Here is an 8119-nt window from a genome sequence, read left to right as displayed (position 1 = left end):
ATGCTTCTATGCCCTAACAATTCGGTTCGCAAACAAAAGCATTCAACAAAATTTTGCTTCTGTCCACAAACCCTGCACGGGGTGACAAACACAATCATGGCATCTTCCCCATACAAACGTAAACACAGCCACCTTCCCCGGAATCATAAAACAAGTTTGTAAACCAAGGTAGCACTGCATGTAGTAGTTTAAAAACATAACTTCATGGGGTCTTTGCTCAACTTGACTTAAAAAGAAGAACGAGTGTATAAAATTAGACAACTTGGTTACTGAGGAATGAACCAAACGCAAGTGTGCTACCAGCTTTCCGTTAGTGCAGCGCACCTGGGGTAATCACTGATCAAGGGCAAAGGTCTACTGGGGTCACGGTTTTGGAGCTTTCTGTCCTCAATGAGTTGGGCTCTTTGTTTTGGCTCATGGAGAGGTAGCACACGCTTGCGGGGAGTGTGTGTGTGTGTGAGTGTATAAGAGAAAGAGAACAAAAACAACCGTGAGAGAGAGAAGGACCCGAGGACCTCCCACCAAGCCCCACCTCCTGCAGCAGCAAACTGGATCCGGCCTTTTGCACACAGGCCTTTGGGGCACGTTCTAGACACAGCCTATAGCATCGAGATTGTTGAGCTCATACCTGAAGCGCACACCAGGTCGGTACGGCCCGTGTGTCTCAAGTCCTGAGGGTCAGGCCGACTTCACACAGACTCAGAGGCCACAGCCCAGCTTTGTCTCTCTGGCTCACAGAGCCTTATTAGCGCCACCCGATCAAGGGAGGGTGCTCCCAAGACAGAGCTGGCGGCCACTGGTGACACGGTGCTTTCCTGAGCACCACAGCCTTCCTCTTCCCAGCACCGTCTGACCTGCAAAGGGCTGGGTGACCGAGGCTGGCCACCCCGAACACTGCTCTCACCCCCTCTCAGCCCCACTGCCTGGACCACTGTCCTGGGCCAGTTACTCCCGTCTGAACTGCAGCTCCAGATGGACGGGGCCCACTGCCGTCCCTAGGGCGTCTGGACCCCTGGGATACCAGAGGCGTGTTTAGCATTTGTGTGAGTCAGTTTCTCTGAACATGGTAAAATAATTGAAAAGCTCTCAGAACATTGTGTAACTGGCCAGGCGTGGTGGTGCATGCCTGGAATCCCAGCACTTGGAAGGCTGAGGCAGGAGGATCGCTCTGAGTTAGAGACCAGCCTGGGCTGCATAGTAAGTTCAAGGCCAGCCTGAACTGCATAGCGAGATCCTGTCTCAAAAGACAAACAAACAAAAAAGCATATTCTCTAACGAAAAACTCCCCAGGCCTCACGCAGGAGCCATAGATTGGTGTTGCCTAAGCTGGTCCACTGGCCTCAAATGACCTCATACAAATGACCTATCCATCCGTCCATCGTCCATCCATGCCTTTAACCAAGAATGTAGGGGCTGGGGATTTAGCTCAGCGGCAAAGCGCCTGCCTGGCAAGCCCAAGGTCGTGAGTTCGATTTCCGGTACCGGAGAAAAACCAAAAAAAAAAAAAAAAAAAAAAAAAAAAAAAGAATGTACACCGAATATTCACTTCCAGATACTTTAAATCCTTCCTGGAATAAGGTAGAATACTTTAAAAATAAGCACGTATAGATGTATCTGAGGATTAAAAAGACCATAAAATATTGCTCCATCTGTCCCCAGTAAGGAAAAGGCAACACTGTCCTCAGCTGAAGCTAGTGTAACTCTTTCTGCCTTGGTCAAAACATGGACCCGCCCCCTTTTAAGCCCAGCTAGTCTGTGTTTTTTGCTGATACTCTTCAGCATCCGCGTGAGTCTTTTACCAGAGGAACAACTCAGGGCCGGTATCCTCACCACTGAAAACATCTCTGTATCGGGTCAGACAGCAGACCTCGAGCAGAGCTGACGCACAGAACTCACTCACTGTCCAGCCGAACTGCTGTGGCCCCCGCCCGAACTTGTCCCATGCAGGAGGCCGCAGGTCACTGCCCGGCAGGCTCGGGCTCAGGCAGGGAGAGGCCCTGCTCAGGCCAGCTGCTCCCACGGTGGACGGCGGGGGGCCCGTGGCCACACACGCAGGCCCGTCCTCTGCACACCGGGCGGGCCTTTGGCCTGTTACAGACCCAGCGCACAGCAGGCGCAAAGCTTGGGCCAGGGCAAAGCTTCACGTGTGCTCACAGCCGCCGCCATCCCTGGCATCGCTGCCTGAGCCCCACCCCGCCCTGGCAGCCCTGGCAGCGCTTGATTCTCACAGGAGCGTGAGCCCTGCGGTGGACACGTGGCAGGGAACTGGGCCGCGCGCTTCTCAGGAGCCTCTGATCCGCACACCCCCTCCTGGGAGAAAGTGTCTCCCACAGCGCCAGTCCTTGGTGCCAGCCAGGCTGGGAACTGCTGTGCTACACAGCCCCTCCCCCGGAGCACGACTCTCCCTGCGGCAGTGCACTCGTGGTGCCGGGGCCCAGCAGACCGGGACAGCACCCCGAGGGCCGCTGCGGGTCAGAGACCCCACCGCACACCTTCCTGCCCCAGACCCACGTCTTGTCGTCATCTTCTGGTGGCCACCCCACTCCTGTGAGCACCAGCAGGCGGCACCCAGGACGCACCCCACTGCCCTGGCGCGCCCACCCCGGGACCCCGCCCCAGCCTGACGCCCACAGTGCCGCAGGGAGCTGAGCAGGAGTGCCTGACGCCGGCACTGGCCAGGTGGACCCACAGGCGTCTCCCCGAGCACCGGGCCCGCAAGCGGATGGCACTGCGGAGGGCTGGTGGCGGGGTCTCGGCCGCGCTTAGCCCAAACCCGGGAGGCTGGGGGTCCTGAGTTCTCCTGGGACCCCGGCGCTCGGCCCAGAGACGGCCTCCTCTGTGTCAGCTGCGCCCCGCTCTCCGGAAGGACTACGTCCCACACCCTTCCCTGAATACATTTCCTCGGAGTGCCTGCTTCTGTGCAAACTGCCAGATAAACATGGAGTCCCCTGCGTCACCATGACAACAGAAGTATATAGGGCTGGGAAGTTACGAAGGGGGCTTCTCAGGCACGCCTCGAGGCCTCAGGATGACTCCCGCAAAGGCTTGTACCGAGGCCACGTAACCTGTACACAAACAGTCTGCAAAGACAGCTGCCCAGCAGGGCCACCTGCCCGGCAGCTCTCCGTGCAACTTGGACTGGGGCCACTCTTGTTATTAATCACTGTGGCCTGGGATTGGTGTTTCAAAGCGTCTGACGTCATCCTCGTCGTTTATCGTCATAACTTCCCCTTGCCTCCATGGCCCTAATGCACACATAGCTTCCATGGCGGGTGTATTTCCACTGCAATGCCCTGCGGTTCCCAAATGCATATCAAGGTCCTTTGGAGACACTCTCTGAGGTCTTCTTCCCCCCTCCTCCTCCCCCCGCCTCCTCCTTCTTTTTCTTCATCTTCTTCTTCCTGGCCTCAAACTCTCAGCGATCCTCCTGCCTCAGCCTTCTGAGTGCCAGGATTACAGGCGTGTGTACTATGCCCAGCCAAATTTAATTAAAATTAATTTTTTTATTTCATTTGTTTGTTTGAGCTAGAGATTAAACTGAGGGCCTAGAACATGTACCACTGAGCTATATCCACAGCAAAAGCAAAAACCTGGAAACCCACACAGCACAGGGAAGCAAGGTTCTGACTCTTTCCCAGTAGTGAGTTTCATCTTTCCCTTACGCTGCTCTGAGAAGGAGATGACCCTAAATGCCCACAGGATCTCTAGCAGCTCCAGGAGTACACCCTACACTCAGTTTATATTTATTTTGGTTTTACATTTTTGATGACGGACGTACTTTCTATCTGACTATTTCTTTAGACCTTGAACATCTGTGATATCTGCAAGGACTGATCAAAAAAATGGTGTATTTAAATAAGAACATATTATAGTAGGAGACACATTACCAGTAATCCCGCTCAAAAACTCGCCCTCACTCCAAACACACCTAGCCCACTGTTTTTCCCACTTTCTGGAGGAGGGAGGGAGGGTTGCATTAAACCAGAGGTTTGGACATTTGTACAACATTAGTGGGATATATTTGGGGGGAGCAGAGAGAGAGATAAAGAGGGTGGAAGGAAGATTTATTCTGAAACAGGATTGGTTTGAAAAACAGAGAAATTGCATACCCTAATCTTATAAACTATCTTTTTTTTTAAAAAAAATGGTTTTTTAAAAAATTTATTTATTGGTCCTTTTGAGACAGGATCTTACCACATCACTCAGGCTGGCCTTGAGCTCACTCTATAGCCCAGGCTGGCCTTGAACTCAACCATCCTCCTGCCTCAGCCTCCCGAGTGCTCAGGTTACAGGCGTGCACCACCACGCCCGGCTGGTTTCTGAGTTCAAAGCCCGGAAACTTGTTCTTGGGGCGGGAAGGCACTCCCAGGGTTAGTGGTTTTGCTATCGTTGCTTTGTGAGCCTCCCAGGCCACTTTTCCATCTTCAGGCAACAGCTGTGCACCGTGCCAGGTGCTGTCCCAGGGATGGGAGAGCCGCAGCAAGCGAGGGGAGCGGGAGCGCTCCTTGGGGCAAGCTCTGGTCTGGAACTCCCAGTGGCCTGCTGATTGTTCTTCTCACCATTTACAACGTGGATGTTTTTAAGGGGAAAAAGGAACTTCTCAATGCGGTACGAACACAAATCCGAGTTTGCGATACAACCCTGAGCAAAGTCGCATAGCACTGCTTCTGTCAGGCAACAGTAATGGAAAGAAGAACCAGCAGTTGTTGGTCATAAACATATGAGCAGTGCGTTGGCCACTCTTCCCATTACTGAGACACAGCACCCAGCACCCACAGCCTCAGGGAGGAGAGGCTTCATCTCACTCCTGGTTTCAGGGGATTCAGTCCATGGTCACCTGGCCCCAAGGCCAAAGCCTCACGCAGGAGGGAACAATCAGAGCAAAGCTGCTTGCTCCAAGGTGGCAGGAAGCAGAGCAGAGGAACAGTGCCAGAGTGGGTGGGTTGAGCGACCACATGCAGCACCCAAGACCACACTTAGGCATGAGCTCTGCTCATCTGCCCGGCGTTTCTTAATGCAATGAAGTTGACAGGAGAGTTTGAACGTAATATCTTCACTTCCATGACCGTTTCACCTTACTGATTCAATTAACGTCACCTCCAGGTATGTCACGATCATTTGCCATGAACAGAACACTGCACCCCAACAAAATGTAGCTGTCCCTTCCCCTTGGGGAAGGGGGAGCCAGGCTAAACTGTGCCTCCCCCAACAGTGGCCCTGCTCATCACACAGTGAAGCTCCCCTTTGCCTGGGGAGAGACAAGGCCCTGTGAGCTGCTGAGGGATGAAGTCAGGACACGTGCCCAAAACATGGGGCTCTGGCCTATTCACCATTTTGAGTGACAGGTGCTGAAAAGACAGTGGGTGTGAGAACACCCCCCCCACCCTCCTTGTTTCTCAGGAGCTGGAGATGAACCCAGTCGCAGTGGCGCACACCTGCAATCCCAGCACTCGGGAGGCAGGAGGATTGCTGTGAGTTCAAGGCCAGCCCCTGTCTAAATTGCAAAAACAGGGGCTGGGCATTTAGCTCAGCGGCACAGCGCCTGCCTGGCAAGCGCAAGGCCATGTGTTCGATTCCCGGTACTGGAAAAAAAACAAAAAACAAAAAACAAACAAAAATTTCATTGGGGCTGGGGATTTAGCTCAGCGGCCCAGCACCTGCCTGGCAAGAGCAACATCGTGAGTTCGATTGCCAGTACCGGAAAAAAAATAAATAAATAAATTGCAAAAACAAAACAAAACAAATATTAAAAAATAGAGAGGCCTGGGGGATGTAGCTTGGTGGTGGAGAACTTGCCTAGAGTGGGCAAAGCCCTGGGTTCAATCTCTAGAACCACCCCACAGAAAAGCAGCAAACGAAAGCTGCACACAAATGATGTCCCCTGCTCCAGAAGGAAAGTAGCTCTCTCCTCACCAAGGACAGGAAGTTGCGGCTGGGGAAAATCTGAGCAGACTTTACTAGGCTACTCTCTAGCCTTCCCAGCCACTTATAGGCCCAAATAGCCTAACCCACCGTGCCACCTCCTCACAATTCATTGCTGTTTGTTTGTTAGTCGTGCTGGGGACCGGGCCAGGGCTTTCACAAAGAGCTGCGTCCCAGCCCCTTTTTATTTTGAAACAGAGCCTTGCTAAATTGCTAACTTGTCCAGGCTGAGTTTTACCTTGTGATCCTCTGGCCTTGGCCTCCCAGAGCACTGGGATTGTAGGCGGTACCGTAGCTCACTTGTCCTTGCCCCCTGGCTGCCCAGCAGGCGTGCTAGCTCCGAGTGCATCTGCGGCCACCTCCCTGCGAAGGCTCGCGCCCGGTGAAACTGTTTGAATTCACACCCGCGTCTCCTGCGGATGCGCAGGCCCCGCGTAAAACCCTCACGGGGTCGGGGAGCACGTGGCGAGGGCCTGAGCCAGTGCACCCCTAGGAGCAGCGGGCGGCGGTGGGGAGCGGTGTCCAGCCCGCGAGGACCCGGGAGTCCAGCTGCCTGGGCACGGCCGCGCGGACCTGCTCAGCTCCCGCTGCTCGGCTTCCGCCTTCCTGCAGGGTGTGACCAGCGGCCCCGTACAGGCAACATTCAGGCCTGTCACGACTCTGAGAGCCCAAACGTCTGTGCACCCTCAATGTCCTTGGTCGAAATGTCACCACAGAAGGGGACTCGGTACCTCCTGGTGCTCGGTTCATACGAACGTGGTGGGTCCAGAGTTCTGCAGCAGAGGGCCGGCCTCGGGGTTTGTACTAGGTATGTAGGGGAGACCGATCTGGACGAGAACACAGAGTGTGAGACCCAGAGCCCCAGCAGTGGTGGGTGCCCGAGCCCAGATGTACAGCCTCAGCGGAGCAGGAGTATGTCAGGGACGGTGGCCACGGGGACTGTACTCTGGGGCTGTCACCTGAGTGACGCAGTGTGCAGGGGTGGGCTGTGAGGGGCGACACAGCTGTCACCCTTCCCACACACAGCGACACGGCAAGGTGGAAGGAAATTTCACCCGTTTCCCTCCCCTCCAAAGAACCGACAATCATGAAAACAATTTAAAAAACCGGGCGTCATGGCACATGCCTGTAATCCCAGCACTCGGGAGGCTGAGGCAGGAGGATCACTGGGAGTTCGAGGCCAGCCTGGGCTACAAGTGAGCTCAAGGCCAACCTGAACTGCATAGGGAGACCCTGTCTCAGAAAGACAAAAAACAAACAAACAAAAACTTAAAAAGTCCCTGGAGTTCAGGGTTCCACTCGGTCAGCAAGAACACAAGGGTCTTGCTCCTGCCTAAACCAGGCAGGTCAGGATGGACCTCCCCAAGGGCTTGGGATATAGCTCAGCAGCACAAGTGCCTGCCTGGCAAGCGCAGGGTCCTGAGTTTGATTCCCAGGACCTCCCAGAATTCCAAGAATCTGCCCCAGCAGTCCCGCAAATGACATTAGGAATGACTGAGTAAGCCAAGAGAAGTGACCCCAAAGGAGCCCTCCCTGGGTGGGTGGAGCGCTGACCAAGACTGCCAGGAAGTGGGGAGGGGACGGTGATCTTACACCACCCACGGTGAGCACAGGGAGCTGCTGTTTCACAGCCACGCAGCAAAAAGCCCTGTCCTTTTTTTTTTTGGTTGTTTTTATTTTTATTTATTTTTTTGTCTTTTTGAGAAGGGTCTCGATATGCAGTTCAGGCTGGTCTTGAACTCACTTTGTCACCCAGGCTGGTCTCGAACTCCCAAAAATCCTCCTCCCTCAGCCCCCCGGGTGCTGGGATTACAGGCATGCACCACCACGCCCCGGCAACCTGTCCTTTTTTAATTAACCCGTGTGAACCCTCTTATTTATTCAAACCTATCACAATAAAAGTAAAAAAGGCAGCTATATGGGCAAAAAAATGAAAGACCCTAATTAGCTGGACATGGTGGTGCACACCTGTAATCCCAGCACTCGGGAGGCTGAGACAGAAGGATCACTGCCCACTGGAGACCAGCCTGGGCTACAAATGAGAACTTGTCTCAAAAAAACAAAAGACAAAAAAAAAGGAAAGAAGTAAAGAAAGAGAGAGAGAAAGAGAAGAAAGAAAGAAAGAAAGAAAGAAAGAAAGAAAGAAAGAAAAGAAAAGAAAAGAAAAGAAAAGAAAAGAAAAGAAAAGAAAAGAAAA

Source organism: Chinchilla lanigera, unplaced genomic scaffold (assembly GCF_000276665.1).
Source record: "Chinchilla lanigera isolate Chin_1 unplaced genomic scaffold, ChiLan1.0 scaffold00046, whole genome shotgun sequence".
Classification (NCBI taxonomy): Eukaryota; Metazoa; Chordata; class Mammalia; order Rodentia; family Chinchillidae; genus Chinchilla; species Chinchilla lanigera.
This window is presented reverse-complemented; position numbering follows the sequence as displayed.